At 40.8% G+C, this 23,698-nt stretch overlaps 1 protein-coding gene across 8 annotated transcripts in view; it reads right to left on the bottom strand.

Annotated features, from left to right (window-relative positions):
• The window catches only part of DMD (dystrophin), a 7,616,828-nt gene that overhangs the window by 6,215,842 nt on the left and 1,377,288 nt on the right, over window positions 1-23,698 (bottom strand). The gene's annotated exons all lie outside the window — the stretch shown is intronic.

The raw sequence follows: 23,698 nt of genomic DNA, 5'->3' as shown, positions 1-23,698 counted from the left end.
GCATTATGAACTCCAGTTATTATGTTACATGCTGTGTTGCCTCTTGCAGCAATGTTTGAGTGATACAAACACCCGGCAAAACTTTAACATGCATAGCCAAAGAAATACAAAAGCAAACATGCTTATAACCATACATTTTAATCACCCGAACAACAATAATATTTAGTTGTAGTTACTTGAGTCTAAGGCTAAGGAAAACAAAAGAAAATTAATAAGGCATCTCATTTTTTAATTAAAATGTTTTACAGTTTCCAAAAAGAAACCATTAACACTGTTAACAATGACAAAACACTAAATAAAAATTGCAGTATCAAACTGGTTATCGTATCCCTCATCAACATTCTCCTAAACATGTTTTTCTTGATTTCTACAAGTTTGGGAAGAGTTGCACAAATACTATAATTCTCATATGATCAAACTTTCAGCATTCGAGAAATATAGTTTGAAACTGTAGGTACCTTGCAGAACCAATACATTCTATGACACTGTGGTATCTTTCTATGGACCCCCATTAATTTCTAAATAACTTGTTTGATTGACTGTATTATGCATACTGCCTTGTATTTGTTTGAGTTGGACTTAGATGTCTTACTGTATAGGTAAAAATGTTAAGATGTTAAGGGTAGAGTGAACTAAACCCATATCCATCTCACTGTTTCTCTTATCCTTCTGCCTTCAATAGCCTTCATTGTCTCTATTAAGGTGATAACCTATCTACCATGATGTGATATTCAAGTTCTGGTAAAAGTGGCATTAGCTTTAGATGTGTTTAAAGAGGAGATATCAGTCACAAATGTCCTCTGGAGAAAGCAAAACAGATTGCCATCCCTCACTAATTTATTATTTAATGTGAATACAAGCACTTTCAGCAAAGCAGTGGACTGTCAGGGAATCGGCTACATTGTGGCATGAATCACTTTGACAGGTATCACCCTGGGGCAGGCCAAGTAATCTTCTTTCAACTTTATCTACTAATTTTTCGAACAAATCAAGGTCACATTACGCCAAACCTCATGCCCCATGCAAAGCCATTGGAATTAACTTTGTCTTGGTATACTGATTCAATGAAAATCCTCCTCAAAGTTTATCAAACATCAAAAAGTTGAAGTTCAGTCTGACTTTCAACTTGACTATCTTTAGTGAGCCACCCACTACAGATTTTCCATAATCACTACCACAAGTTCACAAATTCTGAGACAGCTTCTAATTGTCATTCCTTCTTAAACCACTTGAACCCTGATTGCTTCATATGAGTAAAGCACATAATGTTAGTTTTAGCAATGTTAATTTCCAGTCCTTGCTCTGTGCTGTCCATTATATTTAAGTCTTCAGCATGAGGAAATTACATTATTTCCACTTAGCTAAAGGGCAAAACACCTTATTGAAGTAAGGAGGAAACATACATCATCTACATATAAATAAAAAAAGGACCCAACATTCTTCCTTGTTTAAACCCTAGATATAGTGGTATTTTTTTCCATGGCTGTTCACCTGATTTCTAAGCAGGCTTGTACATGTGGATATTCATGTATAGTTTAAAGAAATGTTATCAAGTAGCGGTCTTAATTCCTTTCTCCCAATTCAGCCTACAATTTATTTCTGGCTACTATGTTGAAGGCATAACTACAATAATATTCTCCCAGGAGGATAGCTCAGCGGCATCGTGTTCACCTTGGAAGCAAGATGACACGAAGCAACACAGGTTCGATCCCCAGGTCCGTGCTTAGAAACCTCAGGGTATTTAAGCACATTATAAATACGCAACTAAGAAAAAAAAACAATTGCGCAACTAAAAAACAAACAATTCCCGTAACAGCACCTCGATGCCCTCGTGCTTTGTGAGCACGTTAAAAATGGAAAGAAATAAAATAAAAAATAAAGGCTGCAAACAGGGGTTATTAATCGTTAACTGTTGCTTTTTCTGCAATGGCCCATAATTAGCACATAGCACATTAGCACATTAATCCTATGTTAGCACATAGGATTAATATGCCTTGCTAAAAATCAGAAAATCAGACTGACATATTAATAATATTTGTTTCCTTTGTAACCACTTATTAATCATGGCTAAAACGAACTCTAACAAGCATTTTTGAAGGTGAGCCCAATAGGGCAATTAGCCTGTAATTACGTGGATCATCACTAGGCACCCTATTATATGTGGCAATAAGTCTGCTTCTTGTCCAAGATCAAGGATATGGCCCATAATTAAGACACATATATAAAGATTACAATCGTAGTGAGCCCAAAACCTTGCATTCCTTATGAATATTATGCAACACATTTTCATAAGACCTTGAGCTCCTGAATGTTAAACTTATTGTTAATGTCCGTAACGTCTTTTATCATTATTTGAATGTCCATATTTGGAGGTATATCTTTCTCCAATTCCCAATCCCTCCCTTTCTGTCTATTCAAAATGTGGCAAAACCAAAATGACCTATTTCATAAAAAACAGATCTGACTGTCTCATACAAGTGTGATTTTGCTGGTCATTCACCAACTGCCAACATTTCTATTATCATTTTGAGCAATGGCTCAACATTGCTTTCTTGTAAGCAAAAGGAGACGGAAGGCATGGAAAAGTCATGGTAAAATGGGGAAGAGTCTACAACCCCATGATCCTTTGGGGAGGCAGTTGGTCTGAATGAGGCAGGTGCAGTCAATTGCTATTTAAGAACATCCTCGGCCCGTACTGCCTGTTGGGGATTGTTGGCATGGCAGGCATGGGACAGAGGACGCCGTTGTATGGAGGAGAGTGTGGAGAATCCCTTTCATGAAGGACCTAGCTCAGGCGAGGAGTTTACTTCAACCTGGGCCCAGCGGTGAAACGCTGCCTTTTTGAGGAGTTTGCCATTCGCGAGCGGAAGGAGCTGAAGCATGGCAGGAGATGGATCAACGCTGGAGTATTCACTGCCTGGGGAGGAGCAGGCACGCTTCCCCCAGGCGTCACTTAAGTGCCTAACAGTGTGAATCATGATACAAGAGTGTTATGTTCTCTGATTTAAAGCGGGCTGCATCATTGTAAAAACGTTATCTGAACTTTACCCAGCAGCAGCATTCTTGCTTACTTAATCTGCACATGGTTATCTGTTACAAATATGATAAACTAATGTCAGGCGGACCGCCAAGTCTTCCGAACGCTCAAAAGGCTCAGAGCGTGTGGGGAACAGTGAATTACTCATACATGAAGTAACGCTATGTTGTGTGTGACGGCTCATTGTCCAGTCTTCATGTTTTTTACCACGTATTATCTTTCTAATCCAATGCTTGGCTATTTGTGTGTAGGTACATCAGAAGAAGGAGCAAGGCACAATATCGATGCATTACTAATTTAACTGCACAGCACCAGCATATCTGTTTCTATGTATCTTTGTTACAGTACCATGGATTCATTTAATTCGTGCTATATGTGCTTACGTTTGTTGCTCTTAGGGGAACATCAGGTAGTCAAGTTAGTACTCTAATTAAAATTGGATTCTAACTGACTAGGATTAGGAGTGCTCGGCAGGATATGTGCAAGTTTTGTTGAGGTTGTTCATCCCAACACCTTTTTCCGGTGACCCTAAATACCCCGTTTCTATCCACAACCTCTCCCTTACCCTCTTTCACCCATTGGCTGCCTGGTGGTGCCTGTATGTACTAATCAGGAGCCTGTGCCAACCAAGGTGGAAGGGGTCAACTGCATTTGGCTTCTGTGACATTTGGCTTGTGTGATACTCAAGGGGATGCCATAACTCATGTGGAACCCCAACCAGAGTCATGTAGCACCTTAATTGATCTAGCCCTGAGGTTGGATCATCGCTTATGGGAGCGTAAGGGGGAGAAAAGGAGAACAGCTGGTGTACCTTTTGTGCACTTGGACAGGAGTAGGGAAGGTGGTGGGCATTCAGGTGGGGATCAGAGGGAGACTATGCAGATTGGAAGTGTTCGAGGTCCTTTGATGGTGGAGGAAAAAGAGAAAAGGAAGTCCAATAATTTGTGTCTGTATGGTGGTCAATCAGGGCACTTCATCCGGAACTGCCCCAATACTCCTGCTCGTAGTAGGGGGAAAAGAAAGGTGGAGTTGGCAAAAGAAGGGGCTTGTTATGTGAGGAAATGAGTATATCGAGCCAGAAGGAGACAGAGTTCCGCTCAGTGGTAGCTAATACGATGCCGATGAAGACCCTGCACATATATCTATTGCTGTCTTTAATTTTTGTCAACCACAAGGAGATGGTATCCGCAATCGTAGATTATGGTGCCACAGGAAATTTCATGGCCATTGCCTTGACTACCAAGCTAGGAATTCCCACAAGAAGGAAGGGAATTTGCAGAGGTGTTTGACAAGGACAGGGCTCTAAGTTACCACCCCATAGGCCATTTGACTGTGTGATTGAGTTGGAGGCACAGGCGAAATTACCTAGTAGTCGTATGTATGCCTTATCGTAGACTGAGACACAAAATTTGTAGACATACTTAGACGAGATGTTAGCTGTGCTTTTATCAGACCATTCAAGTCACCTGTCTCGTCTCCTTTGTTTTTCGTGCCTGAGAAGGAGGGCATGTTAAGGACTTGCTTCGATTATAGGGCGCTCATTAGGGTAACCATTAAGAACCGGTTTCCATTACCCCTAATCTCTGTGTTGCTAGATCAGGTGAAGATGGCTAAAATATATACAAAGCTGGATTTGAGAGGTGCATACTATTAAATCAGGGTGAAGGAGGGTAATGAATGGAAGACAGCCTTCAGGACAAAGTTTGGTTTATTTGGATAATTGGGGATGCCTTTTTCGTTTGTGCAATGCTCCTGCTGCTTTTCAACATTTTATGCAGGAGGTGTTGGATTTATTTGTGATTGTGTACATTGATGATATTTTGATTTTCTTCTGAGTCTGAGGAACAGCATGTACAGAATGTCAGAGCAGTTTTGACTCGACTTCAAGAGTATCATTTATTTACCAAGTTGGAAAAGTGTGAGTTTCATGGCAACGGAGCAGAATTTTTGGGGTTTGTTTTGACACCATCAGGAGTAATTATGGATGTAAAGAAGGTGCAGGCAGTAATCAAGTGGCCAGCACCTCAGTGTGTGAAGGATATTCAGTCATTTTTGGGTTTTGCAAACTTCTATAGAAGATTCATCCATTATACCTTGGCAATTCTCACACCCATTACAAGATTGTTAAAGAAAGCTACAAAGTTTCAGTGGGATTAGGAGACAGACAACGCTTTTGAAAAGTTAAAGACAGCTTTCACTGAGGCCCCGATTCTTTGTCATCCTAAACCAGAGAAATATTTTGAAGTGGAAACAGATGCCTCTAATTTGGCAGTAGGGGCAATTTTATCGCAGGCAGGTGAGGAAGGGTTACTCTACCCTGTGGCATGTTTTTCTCGCAAATTAACACAATGCAAACAGAATTACGCCATCATGGATATGGAGCTTTTGGCCAACAGGGAGGCTTTTTTGGAATGGCATCACTACCACATGGGGGCTCGACATCCGGTATTGGTTATCACAGATCACAAGAATTTACAATAGTTAAGATCAGCCAGGACCCTGGGCTATCAGCAATTGAGATGGGCCCAATTTTTTGAAGAGTTTGATTTCATTGTAACATACAGACCAGGTCAGAGAAATGGCAAGGCAGGTGCTCTCTCTAGGCAAGAGAATTCGGGAGGGCAGTGTCAGGTGGAAGTAGTATAATTCTGGTGGAGAATATTGTGGGCGCAGTAAAGCAAGCAGTGTTGGAGGAGGTCCACGAGAATTTTCCTAAGGATGAGTGGAGTTAGTGGGTACACAGGGGGAAAGCCTGAATCATATGAAAGGCTCTGCCTTATCATGAAAGGAAGTTGTTTGAGGAGAAATGCATTGTTCTGGTGCCATGACTCCCTCATGGCTGGGCATTGTGGGGTGAGAAATACACATGATATGCTGCAAAGACATTTCTGGTGGGAGGGGTGGGACTCCCAGATAGAACAATATGTATTGGCATGTGAAATTTGTTTGCGATCTAAGGCGGATCATTCAAGGAAGGCAGGATTGTTGAAGCCAGTAGCCACTCCTTCAGAGCATTGGGCATGTGTCTCCATACACCCCCTTCCTATCCACAACCTCGCCCTAACCCTCTTTCCCTCATTGGCTGCCTTGTGTTGCCTGTATGTTCTAATCAAGGTGGAAGGTGTAAACTGCATTTGGCTTCCGTAGCTAGGAAGGAGTTGTGTGATACTCCAGGGGTGTGACATTTCCATTGGTCAGTTAGTGATGAATGCTGATAATGCCGTAGCTAGATTGGATAGTCTTTTTTGAAATTTGACTATTCTCTGACTGCAATATATCTAGTGATAGTTATGTGTCTGATACCCGCAATAAACTCTTTCTTTCTTACAACTATTTGTAGAGAGTATCATTTCCTCTGAATTTCTCTTATTCCTTATGTTTTCTTGAAATAGAGATGCTTAGCAACTGCTCTATAACATGCTGACATATTGTTGACTATCACGTTTCTTGATTGTTATCCTGGACAAACTGGCTGTAATAACTCCCTGTGTTCTAACATTAAGTATTCTCATCTCTAATGACCTCACACTCATGAACTAATCTAATGACTTTCAGTTACTAGAATTAGGGAGAGAATTGCTCCTCTCAAGCTTACCAATCCCATTCAATTGGCATGCATAATTATCTTCCCATACTTGGCCCAAGGGAAATCTTGAATTGAAGTCCTGTAAAATAATCACTGTGTTTATGGCATGTTTGAATACCTTCTCTGTCAGTTAATTTCTCGGGTATCATTTACATTAAACATTATTTTTTGTAACTGTTAGTCAATGACTGAATAGTTACTTTCCCTCACAAAATGTATTTCGTTTTTGTTGCTAAATCAACCTACTTTGTTGTGAAGATATTTCTGACTCCTATCAATAAACCACCTCAATGGTGACTAATATGTGCTTTTGTTGCCAGTTCATGAATACATACATCATCTCATAAACTAATTTCCAGAGGACAGCGATAATTGCCATTCTCATTCATGTTCAACATGAGCACATTTATTTGTGTTGGTTTTTAATAAGGAAGGTGTGGCCAACTGTGGTTGTAAAATTGCTGGTAAACAGGTTCACCTTTCAGCTGGAATTTCTCGGGCTTGTGTTACACCTTTTAGGAGATAAAATTCAATCCGTTCCTATTATTTGTCTTAAAGGTAACTATGAGTTCCGTCACTTTACATGGTTGTTTGGGTTAACTTTTAATGCAAGGAAGAATGTATTGGCTCACTCAACGTTCTCTTCATTACTTTGCAATTGTTTTCCCGAAATGACTTGACGTTCACCCACATTCTGTGAAGACCATCTCATTATGTCAACAGGAGTTTATACAGTGTTGTACTATAAAACTGAATTGAAACAGAATAATTATCTGAATTATTCAAGAATTATATGACTTCAATGTCTCTACTTTTCGGCACCCATACATTAAATGGAGGTGTATTTCCATCTAGAAACACATTTACCATTTTTATTGTTCTCGTTAAGTCAACATCTTTTGGAGCCACCTTCTGTTTTGTCTGAGGAAAATGTTGTAATCATCTTTTATTTAACAGTTATGTGATTGGAAAAACCCTTTAATTATTTGTCACTATTGAGATATGAAGGGCATTGTTGTTCTCCATCTATGTTAACAAATGTGATTCACCAAGTGGGTTTGATTCCTAACACTTAGATTGCAGAATATGTGTTTTATTTTTAAAATAGGCTTTAAAGTACCTTTGAGGATTTTGTCCAGGACCCACATTTGCTCAATATTTTTTGATCCTCACTTTATAACACACCTATACAGGAGTGCTGCATCATATCATATCATTTGTAGTATGTTATAATGCACTTTATTAAAGGGGTCTGTGTCACATTGATCTTTGTCATTAGAACAAATAGAACCCCCTGACATTCATTCATCCTCAATTGGCTTTTTTAAAATATGAATAAATGGCCTGTTTCCTTTAATTACATCTAATGAATTTATGAAGCGCTATATAAAAAATATTCGAAAAATGGTACAATGTACATGATAATGAAAAAAAACTAAAAACAGAAGGAGGGGAGGGAAACAGACAGTTGCTAAGTAGAAGGAAGGGAGAAATGATGAGCTTTCAGGTTAGATTGAAAAATACAAAGAGATGAAAAAGAGCAGATCGAGAGGGAGAGAATTCCAATGTTTAGGGGCTATGAGGGCAAAAAATTGGAAATGGAAAGAAGCACAGGGGTTTGGGGGACCATTAGAAGATGCAGATTCTGTGATCATAGAATCCAAGAGGGAGAATAGAACAAGACTAGGGAAGTAAGATAATGAGGAGCCAAGCTGTGACTACATTTAAAAACGAAAGAAAATGGTAGAGAAGTCCTGATTCAAAGTGACACAGTGAAATAAACAGTAAAGAAGATTAGATAAAGGAGTGAAAAGGTAAAGAGAAGAGAAGACAAACCAAACAATTATAAACAGCTCAGAGAGGAAGAAGGTGTGAGGCAGGAAGGCCAAGAAGAAGAGAAGAGCAGTTGTCGATACGAGAAAAAAACAGGCAGAACAGAAGAAGTTTAGTAGCATGAAATGAGAGATAAGGGCAAGTGTGACCGATGTTAAAAAGGGCATAGCAGCAGGAGCGAGCAATAGAAGAGATATGCAGTTTAAAGGAAAGCGAAGGATCAAATATAATCCCCAAATTGCATGCACACGAGGAAAAAGGCTGAGAAGGAAGAGGAAAAAAGAGACACTTAGGAGGAAAAGAAGACAGAGGAGTTGAAGCTGGAAACAACAGAACCTCAGTCTGTTAGAACCCCATCTTTCTAACTTCTTTTTCCCTCTGCTTTTTTTCTTTGTCATATGACGATTATGCAGTCATTGATACTGGATTAATATTGAAAGAGTGTTTCATTATTCCACTTGCCTCCAGTACTTCTTCAGTAGCTGTCAGGACAAATTGGCTAGCTGCAATATCACTTGTATCTGAATTCATTCTTTGTGTTACATCTATAAGAGTGTGTATGTTGTCAAAATGATCAGGTTTCGTATCATTGAAGCATTTAGTATCCTAGCATTCGCTTTCCTTCAGTTTCAGTCTTGATTCTTATCAAATACAAAAATAAAAAATATCAACGAATCACCAGGCCATTTTTTTCATCATAGTTTCACACAATTGTGCTACAGATGTCAAAACAAAACCCAAGGCTCTCATGGAATTTCCCCGAAGGGTGTTACATTCCTGAACTGGGCTGGACGTGTGGGTATAGGTACCTGAGATCTGTGTAACGTATTTACTCCTAATGGAAGAACACCTCTGACAGCTATTGAATTTCCTGCTGATCCAGCGTCATCTTAGAAATGTATATTATCCACGTCCTAGAAAGGGCTGATCTGTGATTCAGTACTTTTACAATTGCTCTCCAGTTGCACTTGATAGATTTATCATACTAATGTCATGTGTATGCACCCATTCTTCCTCCTACTGGGTAGAAGAGTAAAATATGAAATGCATGACATGATACAATTCCCTTCATATTTGTAACCTAGCTTGCACCAGAAAAGGCTGGTTAGTAGAATGTAGCAGCTAGAAACTAGTGAATCAAGTGATATACACTTGATTCAGAGTAATCTACACTGCAAAAGCATTATAATGCCTTAAAGCAGAAAGCATCACTCAAAGCGCTGGTGGCCTGCATTGGCCTATATAAGCCCCACTTTGCAAAGACAGCTTTGTAGTATTTTTTTTTCATTTTGTGTTACAGCTAATCATTCATTTTATTTAAGTTCTTTATGCACACATCAGTGAGACAAGCAATCAAATTCATTTGTGTTATTCCTTGCATGAATAAGGGCTAAGAAACAACATATTGCTGAAAAAGCCAGAACATTGTCCTGGGCCTTACCTCTTCACCTAGTGACACAATGCTGCTTGTGTTAAGTAGTGATAGCTTGCTGTCGTAGAAGATCAGAGCCCCAAGTTACAATTTGATTTGATATAGCAATGATGCCATTAAGGGCATAATGTCACTGAAGCTGGGTACAAGGGACAGATAACCAGCATTCAGACAAATTGGGCTCTAAGCAAACAACTGACAAAACACCAGACACTAAAGAATTGTTATTATAGCTTTGTACTGATGGGGAGGTGTCTTCGTAGGAAGTTGGCATACATCATAAAACATGAGCCCGGGTTTAATGCAAGGTACCACAGTTGTGAATTCACTGGCACACTGCCCATCAAGTGACGAGTAGGTTTATAATTAGGGGCTGTCGTATAATTTATAGTGCTTTGAAATATAGCACTTTGAAGTATAGCGCTTCACTGAATGTGATAGCATTCTATTGCCAGCAATAGTGTGGCACACACATATAGTCATTTTTTGTTGCCAACAGAACAGATGAATATATGGCTGGAGGCATGCAAGGTATGGAATTCATATTGCAGCCAAAAAGCCCAATATAAAGCTACAGAGAGTAAATGTGCATCAATTTTTTTTCCCTTTTCTCTTCCTTGAAATGCCTCAAACACAGGAGACTACATTAGCTATCTAATTGACTGACTTAATTAACAAAGAATCATATTCAAAACACTTAGTGTTGTTCACAAATGCATCACAAGCAAAGTGCCCAGTTACCTCAACAACACCATCAAGAAAAAAAAACTCCCACAAGACACTTCGATCCAATAAACTGGCTCTCCTGGAAGTACCACATTATAAATACAGTAGAGCAGGAGGAAGTAGTTTCAAAGTTCTAGCCCCGTCGCACTGGAATACATTACCAATCAGTATTAAAAACTAGGACACCCTACCAGGCTTCAAAAAAGTGCTGAAAACTTGGCTATTCAATAAATACTAACCCATATGTATGCACATATGTAATGCCCTTATGTATTGCCCATACATACATCCATTGGGCACTACTAGGCCTGCATTTAGTGATAGAAACTATCTGTGATCCCACTGCCTGACCGCCTGTAACATTGTATAAGAAATGTTCTTATGACTATAAACCGTAAGGCTGTATAAAAAAATGTGAAATATACTTGCAATTCGCTGTGATACCTTCGGGTCTGGGTGAGTAACAAATGCAATAAATAAAATTAAGATAAAATAATCACTAGTGCTAACTCATTAACATTATAATGTAATCTCTATGTGAAAAATGAGGTGGAAGTACATGTTTCGAAATTCGCTTTTAAACGTGCATTTTTCTCTCTTATTTTCTCTGGCTGTGCTGAATGCGAAAGACAGGAAGGCAGCAGGAAATCAAAAAGAAACAGTTATTATAATCTGAGCTCCCATTGTTTGTGGAGAGGGGTGGCAACCTAATACACTTTCTGCTAATATGATTGGAGGGAAGTATATCTGCAGATTTGCTGCGTAAGCAACAGAGTTCTTCGGGGGGAAAGTCTGATAGAAAAAGTTCAGATCTCTTTTGCTGAGCTGCCGAGACGGAGGATCTTAGACTGGGCTGTGAGACAGGCGTGCCCAGTCTCACTTAGTACTGGCTTGAGAATTCCATGATCTCGCTGTGCACTTCAAACCTTCAAGATTACAAAGGCAACCCTGGGCCCATTCTTCGGAGGCTAGCAAAGCGAGGTCATGTGTGGGAGAGAACTACAGATTACTGGTAAATATCCAAAGTGAATTGAGGCTACTGTGTGCTGTTGTACGAATGACCTTCTAAAGTATCAGGCAGGCAGAGTAGCCAAAGGGAATCCCCTGTGTTTAATTGCCATGTTATAATGTTACAATGTGAATTTTGTTCTGTTGATGTAGTTTTTTTCTCTCTTCTTTTTGTTACAGACAATGCAGTAATACAAATGGAAAGATGTTTATTTTGAAATGCAACTGTTTATAATACAAATGATATATATGCAGATCATGTAGAGTGTTTTTGTTTTTGTCTTTTCTTAGTGCATTTGGAATACTACCTTATGAAATGGGAAAGATTTTTAGGTAATACATGTGTCATGTTTCCCATGCAGATGGAATAGATAGACTTAGCAGTGATAAATAGTTGTATGCGTGTGTACACCCAGTGCATGGTGTTTGGGTGAAAGCTCATACAAAATATAGATTACTGGGGGTCCATGAACCAGTAATGAGGCCTATGGAAGAAAAGTTCACTAATGTATATAAATCAGTGATGACATCACAGGTTTTGATAATACTCGATGTGTGAAATTGTGGTGTCTCTGTGTATAGGTCCAAGGCCCTCTATAGATCACAAGAACATTACAAGAATAAGAAAGGTTTTGTGTATGTTGGGGCCATAAATAAAAAAGGAATATTATGCTCACCATCCAATTACCAACAATAGTGTATACTACTAAATTATCCCATATAGTGTAATAAGGTATGGTGACTGAAAAGGAATTAGGCCAAACCCAATCTAAATGCAAGGATTAGTCATCACCAAATTACCATTTTATTTTGGCGGTAAGAAAATACTGCCAGACCCCAAATCTACACAAAATATCCAACAGGGCTTTCCACCTGGGCCTTATATAAACTCAATGTAACATTGGGGGCCTGGCTGATCAGTTGGGGCAAGTTGAGGCACTGTCAAGACAGACACATCACAAGGGCTATTCTACTTCATTTATTTGCTGGGGAATGATTTGTCTTAAACTGTGCTGATCATTTCTTTATTTTTCTGATAACTGATCCATGCATTGGATAATGTGTTTAAATGTTTGCATTCCATTTTATAATGTTATTATGCTCCTCTTGTATTCTTATGATAGATATTTGATGTTTTCAGTATTGCATTTTACTCTTTCGAAGATAGATGTTGTTGGGTTAGTTTGAGTTTGGAACCTTGCATTGATAGGTTTTCTCTGAACATATTTGGTGTTGAAGCATTTTGCTTCTAGCTTTTCTGGAGGAGAATTGTGAAATGCCCATGTGGGAATGAACAGAGTATTTTTTTTAAAAATTTAAGAGATGGTTTTGCAGCCCCTGCCCATACATGTGGTTTGGTAGACATATGATTTGTACTCTTTATGACGATAGATTTGATTTGTTGGTGAATCAATAGATAGCAAACTGTAGGATAGTATATCTTGTAAAATAAAATGTCTTCTTTTATTGATTCACTTTGCAAATGTTGTATTGAAGTATTATGCCACTGTTCCAATTATGCCCTTCCATTTTCTTCTCTATCCCTTTCTAAAATGAATGTGCCGGTACTGTTACTCAATAAGGTGTAAGGTTTATATAATATGTGCTTATGTGTAAGGGTTGGATGTGGTTACATGCTTTGAGTTCCAATGAGGGAACCAAATAAACCCAATCAATAATACCATAGTAGCAAATCAGAAAGTGGTGTTGTAATCAGACAAGAAGAGACATATTCTAGGTCCTGAAGCCAATTACCATTTGCTACTGTGTCTCATGCAAAGGTGCTAGTGTCACGGCATCACCGCTTTTCCGACACACTATGTCTTCAGTTCTCCTCTAGTCGGAATAAAATTGGCAATTTTTATCAAACCAGCATCTCCCCATTTCTGCAACACTTGAGGTTGTCTTGGCGATACTGAAGATACAACATTCATAGACCACGTTCTGTTTCACTGTCACAGGAACAGCATGACCATCGTATCACCTACCAGCCTTGACGTTATGATCCGCCCCTTCCATGTCTGGTAAAAACTCAGCTCAGCGCCAGTTCCTGTGCTTCTGATTGAAGTTACGATTCCTAGTTGTCTGACCCTTGCTCTGTTTCCCTTTCCACAGACTCCCTCTTTGTATAGCCCTGCTTGCTATTGACTACTCAGTAATGACCGGACTGTTTTCTACTACCTGCCTCTCCCTAACATTTTGTACCTCTGTTGTCCACCCACTGCTGAAACTTGTTACCTGAACAGGGACTTCTCCAGCCTCTCCCTTGTGCTTTCATTGCCTGCCGTGCCTTCAAACCTTGCATTGAAATACGGACCGTTATTTCCTTACAAACTGTACCTTATTGCCTGCACACTGCCAACTCTTTTTGAACACGGACTGGTAATCGGAACTCCCTTCTGCTTCAACGCAAACGTTCCGTACACTGAAACAGAGACGATCTGCAAAACATCCAAGTGCACCATCCCAGCCGGTAGAGCATTCTCGTGGTCCCATAACATTCCCATTCCTGGCGTTTCATTTTCATTGCTTACTTTTGGATGTATGTGGACCGTTCCTCTGACGATTCCTGCTTGATTTCTTCCTCACTTCACACCCTGGCGATAGGTAAGAGTCCCAATCCTCTGATACATTTTACTCGAAATCAGGTCTACTTCTTTACCTTACCTCAATTATTTCCTTCTATACAGAGGTCCGCCCTAGAAGAAAGTACTTACTCTGGGAGCATGCGCCCAGAGACAGAGAGGTCAGAAACCACTTACTCATTGACTCTGTTGGCCCTAATTTAGTATTCAATACTAAGACATGTCTTTTTCTTGCATCTGGTGCATGCCTGTTGGTGTTTGTCTTTTCTTCCCGCTCTTTCAGTTAATTAACCCCTCTGTTATGCGCATTACTACTAATAGAGGGGTGCATTAATAGAAAGGTCTCCCTCAATTGAGGAGACCTAGACCTACTAGGTCTAGGTTTGGTTATCCGGGGACCACTGCCTCTGCTGAATTCCACACTGTCTGGTGACATTCCACTGGTGAGTCATAAAACTAGGCCTTTACTGCCAGCTCAGATGCAGGTGGTGGGGGCTTCCTCCCACTTAAGGTCAGCGCTCTTAGTCTAGCCTGGTAGTTCTACAGAACTTGCAACACAAATCAGATGTCGACAAGTAATTTAAGTCTACTTCCACACTGGATTTTTGGTGGTTCTCCTGTTCCCTGCTCCCCACACTCGTTTTCTTACTGAAATAAGTAGTGGAATTGGGAACGGATATGAGAATTGCTAAAGTTTCCATCATCTTAATTTTAACGTGCATAGGGGGGTACTTAGTTTGCCTGCCAACCATGTTTAGTTTCAATAGACAAATGGGCATACCCCAAAAAGAATTGGGAGCTAGGGTAATACTTGAAACCTGTCCTCAATTCAAGGCTCTCTCTCCACCTTCATTTCTAACTTTTATCTGAGATTTGGGTACATTTTTTTTAACAAGTATATTATGCATGAATAATTGGTGAATACCCATTTTTGCAAGCAAAACCATTCCGTCTACTAATCTTTTAAAAAAGAATGAACTATTCAGGGTTAGCATCCACTGCTTAAGTTGATCCTTGATTAAATTGACTCATATTGTGCATGATTAATGTTCATAAAAGCTATATTAGTAGTTAGTTTGCAAGTGGGTGCCCCCCCCTTTTTGTGTTCCATGTTTAGTTTGTCTTTTAAACATTATGTAGTCAGTTATTTCCCCTCGTGCCTTGTACTGTGATTCGCAGCTGGGTTAATAGTCAAATCAAGAAGAGTAGTGTCATGTGGTTTTGCAACCTAAGTGAAATCCTGTTTGTCTCGGCTATTACTTGTGTTTTCCTAATGCTTCTGAGGTTATATCTTCATTTTCCCTTCCACGTGTAATCATTGTTTTCTTTTGTAATGCCCTGACCTTGATCATCAGAAGTTATGACAATAACAAGGGGCAACATTTGTTAAACAAACAATAGGAAAGAAGATGACTAAACAAAAAAAGCCACACAGTAAAAGCTTAGAGCACTATAAAGGGGACCACTTGAAGAGAGTAAATGAAAGGTCCAAAAGGATTAAGGGGCTGCCAGAGTTCAAATCTCAACAACCCCAACACCCTTCCCTCTCTTTATTGGTCAGCACACCCCTGGCAACCCTACCTTGTGAAATACAACTGAACATCCGAGAATTGTTTTATAGGTGAGAGGTTGTGTCTGTAATTTAAAGTACTTTCCCTGGCCCTTGAACAGGGATTGCTCTGTCCCCTTGTATGATTGCCGATGGGTAAATTGGCAACCATCATGTAATGAATGCTGCACTGCTGTCGAGAAGTGTGTCCATGCTTGAGGGAAGCTGTTTTGTAAGTGTGAGTCACTATTTTGAAGGTTGACTCTATGTCCTGGGCTGAGCTCACCATTGCCGGTGTGAGATGCAACCCATGACTCTCTCAATCTAGCACCAGGTATTGAGTGTATTATGCTGCATGATAGACATGTCATTGTTTAATTCAGCTGTGCATAGTCTGTGAATACAATATAATTGGCCATCCCAGAAGAAGAGTGCTCACCAGTCATTCAGCACTTACCTACACTTGACTTAACCCCTTTGGGGTTGAGGAAACTGCATGTCTCATGACAAAAAATGATTTAAACAACATAATATGGGTACTTACACATGGAACACACAGGTACTGCTTTACAATCACATTAAACTGTGTTAACAATGCTATAGGAATCCTGCTGCTGCTACTACTATACATAAAAATGAAGTGCATATGTAGTTCCACTTTCTTTGATAAATCCATTCAATACAAGTTAATAACATCTGTAAGTGTAAAAGACACATTACTTTAGTCCACAAAACTGCAATGTTGTTGCCATTATTAAATAAGCGTGATGGTTTCAAACATGAGATACCACGCGTACGAGGGAACCCTTCTATGAATTTGTATTGTATTTAGATATTTATATAGCACTTGTTCCCCATTTGTATGGCCTCAATGCACTTTCTCATTAATATATTTTCGTAATGCTGAACATCTGCCGGGTTATAAATATCTGTAATTTTCTTCCCAGTAATATCTTGATGTCTAGTGTGGTGCTTAATTAAAAAGTTAACATACAGTTCAATGTTTCTACACAATGACACTGTACAGTACATTTTGTTCCACTGTTATTAATGTGCAGGCACCACCACTAATCAAAGCTACAGAAGACAACTTTATTAAATTTGGATCATAATACCTAAAAAGCAAGTATTGAACTCATTGTTATACTACAAGTTAATCTCACCTGCCTCAGTGCAGGAATAAAACACAAAATCATTAAATGTTCAAGAGCGATGAATTTTGGAGCCTACAATACATATCATATTTGTCTCGGGAGGATAGCTCAGGAGCAACATGCTCGCCTTGGAAGCAAGGCGACACAAAGCAACACAGGTTACATCTCCGGGTCCACGCTATGGCTATTAAGCGTGTCATAAATAACCTAACATATCAGTGCACTTTCACATTAGATGGCAAGCGCATAGCTTCTATAATACTGGAAAAAGCAAAGCTTTGTGGCGTGGCAGAGAGCATGACCACGTATGCACATCATATAAAGGAATGTCACCCCTCCAACTGCTTCTCAAACAGTTTGCGGCACCCGCACTCTGCACCTAATAGCAATGTCCCAGGTCCGTGTTTTCTATGGAGCATCATTCAAATTTAAGACTGTGAATCAGCCTTATTCACCATGACCATGTTGTGGTAATGCACAGTCAGACTTATGCAAGTTAACGTCGACTGCTGTAGCAGCATAAGGATAACACAGGACCCAGCTGTTGACACATGTGACCGCTAGATAAAAACACTATGTCAATGGCTTTATGCACTCACTTGTCACCATAGAAAGGCAGACGATGCCCTCACGTCCAATGCTTATCAACACAGCCTTTCACTGTTCTCACCTGCACCATCCTGTTTGACTCTCCTGACTTGTCCTCGCTGATTGAAACTATTTTACAGGCTGCATATTTGGAATACCAAGTCCCTTTCTACATATTGGTGTAAGTGTAATAGACTCCACCATCATTTACCTCAGTCACAACAGGTGCTTTACATTAGAAATGATATATTGCACTCATGCAGCATGTACGAGATCGAGGAATTTATTGAGGGATGAACTTTTTAATTGAGATTGGGCTAGGAGGGGATCAGCAGCTGTCATGTCTGTATTTTACTAAACATTGTGAGGCAATGTGCTCTTTTGAATAATAGTTACAATACTGACATGTATTGTGGATGTGAATTGTGACATAGTAATGCTGTCGACATATCACTCGTAATTTCGTAGTTGTACAATGCCATGTCCGTTGTTGAAGCATTTATCATAATGTTCGCTAATATATCGTATATCTGTACTTTGTTATAGGTTGTTACTTTTAACTTTGACTATAAATTCTATTATGGATGGCTTGCACAACTTTATATTTGAACCTTAGTACAGTGATATAGAAATGGCAATACGACAAATGAAGAAAAGCAATGCAGTGACAGCTACGAATTAATCTTGTAACGAAAATGAGTTGTGTGGCTAATGTATCAATTTGGTGTCATTATCAGTACTGCCACCAGCACACATAACAGGAAAACATCTGTAGTCTAGAAACGTTAACGTGTCAGTCTAAAGTCGCTAGGGAACATCCAGCACAATGATCGACCAGTTTATAAACAGGCTTTAGGGTAGTCTGTCTTACACAGTTGTTTTTTTTTTTTATGTATACGTGGGCGGACCTCTCCTCTTCCCTCCTGTCCTCATAAAACACAACTCCGCCTTCTTGGGGATTTCAGCATCCACCTGGATGCTTCCTGTCCTTCCTCTGGACTCTTTTGCGACCTCTGCGATTCTCTCTCACTTTCCATTCTCCCCTCTGGCCCCACTCACTCTGCAGGGCACACCCTGGATGTTCTGATCTCTTCAGACCTTCCCCTTTCGATCCCTCTCACCATTCCTCCATCCTGGAGTGATCATGTTCTCCTTTCCTCCCATCTCACCCTCTCCACCCCTCAGCCCAGCACTGTCACCTACCTTCTTGGTTATCCGACCCATGAAGCATGTGTCATTTGAGGCTTTTGCCTGCCACTTTCTCCCCTTTTTGGCTGACTCACACCCTGACACAACCCTCTCCATGCTCCACTCTGTTATATCTGATACTCTTGATGTTGTCATGAGGATCCTCTTGAAGCCCAAAGTCAAGTGCAACTCTTGGTATATCTCTGACCTCGTTACACTTAAACGTAAGTGCGGGTGGCTGAGAGGAAATGGCAGACTTCCGGTGCATCCTCTGACAAACTGGGCTGCAGCCTGCTCCAGAGGCAAAACTGGCTCTCTGTCCGCACCAAGAAGAGAGCCCACACCCAAGCCCTCATCTCTGCGGCATTTAACAACTCAGCCAAACTCTTTAAAATCTGCAAGGAGCTGGCCAACCCTGCTGCAGTATCTACCTCTCCTGTGCCATCCCAGGCCCTCTGCACAGCGCTGGCTTCTCATTTCATCTCTAAAACTCAGGACATTCTATCCCTTCTCTCTTCCTCCTCCCTCTACTCCCTGCTCTTCCTCTGGCCCTACTTCGGCCACCTCTCCTCCCCCTTCTCTGCCTTTCCCCTGTTATCCCCAGATGTGGTTTCCAGACAAGTCTGATCTATAAAAGTCTTGTCAAAACAGGTTCACCCCCGTTCCTCCGAAACCATCAAGGACACCCTGGCTCCTGCTCTGGCTCACTTCTGCAACCACTCCTTTTCCACTGGAGTCTCCCCTTCCCCCCTGAAGCACTCCCTTATGCACCCTCTTCTTAAGAAACCCTCTGCTGACCTTCCTGGCCAGCGATCTATCGCCCAATCTCCATCACTCCTTTGCTGGACAAACTCCTGGAAAAGCTGGCCATCTCCCAGCTTAATCTTCACACTGAATTTGTTGATTGTCTCCATGACCATCAGTCTGGCTTCAGAGCAGCCAGAAGCACGGAAACAGATCTTTTGAACATCCGTGACGACCTGCTCTCCAACCTTGATTCCAACACCCCCTGTGTCCTCGTCTTACTTGATCTCTCTTCTGCCTTTGACACAGTCAAGCAAGCTATCCTGCTCAAACTTCTCCATGATAACTTGGGTATCACTGATCAGGCCCTAGCTTGGCTGACTTCTTTCCTCTCTGATCGACCCTCCCATGTCCAACTTGGGTCCTTCCTCTCCTATATCTCTATCTCTACCTTTGGTGTTCCCCACGGGTCTTACCTATCTCACTGGCTGTTCAACCAATACCTGGCACTTCTTGCCCGCTGCATTGCCGCTCTCTGCCCCAACTTTCAGTGCTATGAGGATGACATTCAACTCATTTTCAGGCTCCCTTCTGCCACCTCTTCTCCTTCTCTCCTCTCTGACTGTCTGCTATCCAGGACTGGTGTGCCTCCAATGAGCTCTGCCTTAATGCCAGTAAGACTGAGATACTCCTTATCGGCACACCTGCTCCCTCGTTTCCTGTCACTCTCTGGTCGGCCTCTCTTGGCCCTCTTCCTGCTCGCACCTGTGAGGCTAAAAACCTTGGGGTCATCTTCGACTCCACACTCTCCTTCTCTCCTCACATCTCCGGCATCCTCTAGAAGTCACACTACCAGCTCACCTCCTCAGGGGTATTCTTCCTTTCCTCTCCTTCCCCCAGAAACTCACTGACTCCAGAGCTCTGGTTATCTCTAGGCTGGACTACTGCAACAGCCTCTTTCTAAATCTGCCTGCCTCTACTCTCCGCCCTCTGCAACTCATCCAAAACAGGACTGCGAGACTTGTCCTTAACCTCAAGCCCAGGGATCGTATCCCTCCAGGACTGAAATCTCTGCGCTGGCTCCCAGTGGTGGCGAAGATTAAGTTCAAAACCCTCTGCATTGTCCATAAGGCCTTTTGGGGCCTAAGGCCTCAATACCTTCAACTCTGTCTTCCTAAACATCTTCCTTCTCGAGCTCTTTGCTCATCCACCTCCAAATCCCTCAGGGTCAGTCACTTCTCCAAGCAACAAGTTTGTCATAAATCTCTTTCTTCTGCTGGGGTCGCCCTCTGGAACAGCCTCTCTACCTCTCAAAAACTTGAGGAGAACCATCTCCGGTTCCGAAAGCACCTCAAGACCTTCCTCTTTGTGTCTGCTTTCTCTCATCTGCTCCTCTGATGATCTCCTGGTTGGAACTGATACTGCATTGGTTTACCTGGCTACCCACTGATCTCAGGCCCAGGTCCCCTCCCTGCCAGTTGCACACTTGCACTGCCCCCCTGGGCAACCCTTGCACTTGGGACTGTTTCAGTATCCCTACAGCCCCCTGCCAGCACTTGACACCTGATGTCTGCCCTTACCCGTGCACTTGCAACCAGCTGACCACACTTCTTATTTATTGTCCTTATTTATTTTTTTCATGGTTATCTTATGTACTGCACTGCCCCCTCCCTCTTTCCCCCGCACTTCTCCCCTTACCCCATCCCCTGCACAATCTCAATATCACCTGGCCAGGTAAGATCGCTGTCACAGGAAGTGATGTCATTTGGCCCCCACCTTGAAGTGACCTCACAGGAAGCGATGGAACATGACCTTTTACCCTTTGACAAACACAGGAAGCGGCATCACCTAGAATTTCTCCTAAGTACACTACGAAAAATGCAATATACATTGCATGCAAGAATGGATCGCCATATGTATCGTTAGTATCAGTGTGTATAAGCCCATATTACCAAATTACTGTGAATTCAAGCAGCCATCCAAGGCCAAGTGCTACGGTATTATATAGCACTTGTGCATAAGCACTTTATATAGTACAAATATACATACACGACCTGTGTTTGGTATGCATTTATCTACCACCGAAGGATGAAAGGCTGAGTTGGCCTTGCCGGGATTCCCACTTGTAACCTGCAGATCACACACACATTACAGCAGAGTGCACTCAACCCACTGAGTTATCTTACTGGCTATAGCTATCTTACCGGCTACAGTGAAATGAGCAATTACATGTCTTTATGTTCTCAAAGTCAGAAAGCAAATTACAATCTATAGTGGATACCAATAAACTGGTAACTGAGATTTAACAGGCCAGTTCATCTGCAGGTCTGGTGCAAAGTTGGCCACATGTCAATCCTGCATGGATCTACTTTTCGGGTTTGGCAAAATACAGGCAATTGGGAGGGTTCATAACTGTGTATTAAAGAATCTAGAGAAGCGCAGGGCAAGCAGCGCCTTACACGGCATCCCGTACTCTGAACACTCGTTACCTTATACATGCAAATAAACATCCTGAACAGCATGTCAGGGAGATAGGAAAGACACATTATAACAAAGCAGACAACGGCAGAAAAAAACATGCAAGAAATATAATTGTTTTTTTTATAACGCGCTTAATACCAAAGAGGTCTCTAAGCGCAGACGTGGAATTCATATCTCTGTTGCCCATGCCTACAAACACAACTTGAGAAAAGCAAAATACATAGGCTGAAATGGATGCTTATTGTACTCTAAAATAATTGTTAGATTCATGAAAGTTTTACTCTGTTCTTAAACACCCCAATTTCACAATGCAGAGAAGAACTTCCAAAACGCATTTAAAGAATTTCAGAAAGACACATTATTTGTTATTCTATTCTTTCTTATTTGGGATCACTGTTCAAAGTGTTGCACTTGTGGAACACCCATGCTTTTTTTCCAGAGGCCTGAACAAGAGGGTCAGCCACTCCAGAAACAAAGAGTGCCAGGACACAGACAAGGAGCTTCCATTTTATATATATATATATATATATATACATGTAATTGTTGATATCCCTTTAGTTTAATATGACCAGTGACCCTTAATTAGCACACTTTTTTTTTTGTTAGTATTACCAAGGTTTTAACTGGGATATTCAAATCTGGTTTTATCGTCAACTATGAAAAAGTGTCCCACACTTGCAAATGGCAAATCATCCCTCTTGTGACTGAGTTGTGCCCAATGTAAATTTTGTTATACATGTTTTACAAATTGTGCATTTCAAATAATATTTGTTCAGTGACACTATTAAAGGTTGTAACTGAACAGTGAAGTAACATATGAAAATGATCCACTTTGACAAACAATAGGCCACACTAGCATGTTGGCCATGCACTTTGTGTATTTCCCTATTGCCCTAGAGATCATGCCTTGCATGATTGTGCAACTGGCAGTTACGCTTCGTGTTAAGCACAAGTAGGGATGGCTGTCATGGCTAATAACTAGCTTTGGAGAAAATACTGATTTAAATAGACCATGGATGAAGCCAGTAGCTCATGTATTTAATCAATTAAACTGACATTTTACTTCCTCTCAATAGTTGGCATATCGTTCAAATATTTGCTAGATGTAGGGACAACTTGGAACAAAAGCATGTTGATTCCTGCATGTGATGTATGTTCCATCCACAAAAAGTTCCCAAGTTCCTTTAACCTTTACGTCAGTTTTAAGACTGTAGAAGAGACTGAACGAACATGGATTCTAAATCAAGACTTTTTGAAAAGGACAAAAAAATATCTTGTTTGACATTTCAATAGGTAATTGCTGTGTCACTTCACTTAATTTTGCATATCACAATTACACAATTGAAAAGTATCAATGCAGTATCTTATTTCTCAAATGTTCTCTTTTCTTTTCAAATCACACTTGATGATGAAGTACATATAAAGTATTTTTTTTGGAAATTGAGGCAGTATTCTGGTGCTATCTGATTGAATGTGATCTGCTTTGTTGGATAATGCCAAACAATTGTAGAAACTACCAGTTGCAGTTCACCGACTTACAACAATGTCCCACTATACCAAGATATTCAAGCACTTTAGGCACTTCTCTAGTACCCCGCAGGGCATTTAAAGCCTCTATGTATTTGCAATCAGCAGGTGCTGTTTCAAATACCATCGAGTCTGACTCTGCCTTTCCTTCTTACTTGGTTTATCAACCGAGTACTAAGTGCCAAGGACACATGTTCTAAGCGGTGTTCACACTCAGCAGCAGTTCCTCACTCACACTGACCTTCTACTGGCCTTGGATA

The sequence above is a fragment of the Ambystoma mexicanum genome, chromosome 7q (genome assembly GCF_040938575.1).
Source record: "Ambystoma mexicanum isolate Mex_15411 chromosome 7q, UKY_AmexF1_1, whole genome shotgun sequence".
Taxonomy (NCBI): domain Eukaryota; kingdom Metazoa; phylum Chordata; class Amphibia; order Caudata; family Ambystomatidae; genus Ambystoma; species Ambystoma mexicanum.
The sequence above is the reverse complement of the archived record's forward strand: the minus strand, read 5'-3'. Positions and strand labels throughout refer to the sequence as shown.